We start from the raw sequence: 1,459 nt of genomic DNA on the forward strand, positions 1-1,459 counted from the left end.
CTTAGAGGGAACACTGGTGGGGAGGCCTGCAGAAAGCCTGGCTCGCAGTGGGTGGTGCCCGCCTCCAGCTGCGCCCGTCTCCAGATCTTCAGGAGTATCCCGTCCTGGATCTGGCAACCCTCACCCCCCCCCCCAGCCCTCGCTGGTGTCCAGGGGATTACCTGGCAACCTTAGTTCGAAGCGCTGCTTTCCTTTCGACGCTCAGGTAGGGCCGCCAGCTTTTATTGGGGGGACGGGGGACGGACATTCCTGGAGATCTGAGGCCTAAGAAGTTGCTGTTCTTCCAGGGAATTGGTTTCTGTAGTCTGGAGATAAATTGTAATCCCGGGAGAACTTCAGTCCCTGCCTGGAGGTTGGTAACCCTGTATACAGGTTATGCTTGAGCCAGTTACTTTGCCACACTGGATCCCCCCCCCCCCCCGGCTCCCATGATTTCCAATGGGTCTTCAAGTGTTTCCCGTTGTTTCCAATGGGTAATCCTGTCCTTCCTTTTAGTACATCCCCCACCCCGCACCCAGTTCATGATTTTCCCCCATCACAGCCAATGCTCCCTCTAAGTTCCGGAGTCTCGTGAGCAAAAATTCTACTTTGTGAGCTGCTGGCCTTAAAGTGGTGAGCGAGCGATTTGGCTACTGCATAAATTAATTTGCTCTGGAGCCCTCCTCCCTGAGCGAAGACAAAAAAGCAGAAGCTAAAAAACGGTGAGCTGGCTCACACTGACTCAGAGGGAAGACTGATCACAGCCCCTTGTCCATAGTTGTGCATAGCAGCTTCGAGGTTCCCATCAGTGCCTCCCCTTTCAGGTTTCCCAAGAGTAGATGGAATCGTGCCCTGTGACCTGGATAGCCTAGGCTAGTCCGATCTCATCTGATCTTAGAAGCTAAGCAGGAGTTGGCCGAGGTTAGTACTCGGATGCCAGCCCACCAAGGAGATCCAGGCGGCTAGGTGGAGGCAGCCATGGCTAGAGATGTAAAATTTCCAGAAATTTTGAAGCTCGGAAAACCCCCCAGTTTTTTTTAGGGGGGAACGGAAATTTTCGGAAAAATTGAAAAAATGCTACATTAGCACTTCTTTTGTCTTTTCTAGATTGAAAGTGATTCTGTTACTTTAGGAACATAAAATATGACTATGGACATTTTTACTTGGCATGAAATTATCACAACTAGCATATTAAAAATATAGTGTATCCAAACAGTTATTACAAACAGAATACCCGCCCACATGCAAAAACAAAACTGAAACCTTTTTCTTTTCTCTGACAACAGCACCTCCCAAAGGAAGAAATGCATCTTGTTCTTGCCTTGGAGAGTTCAGTTTGTAACCTAGGACTTGCTTGTCCTCAGTGCACAGAAATTAGATCAATCTGATACCATATATATATATATATTTTAGAAATGATTTGGAAAATATTTGAACACCTTGTCTTAAAATATTTTATTCATCATGTTAAAATAAAACG

This window comes from Gekko japonicus, unplaced genomic scaffold, assembly GCF_001447785.1.
Source record: "Gekko japonicus isolate JY-2015 unplaced genomic scaffold, Gekko_japonicus_V1.1 scaffold4483, whole genome shotgun sequence".
NCBI classification, from domain to species: Eukaryota; Metazoa; Chordata; class Lepidosauria; order Squamata; family Gekkonidae; genus Gekko; species Gekko japonicus.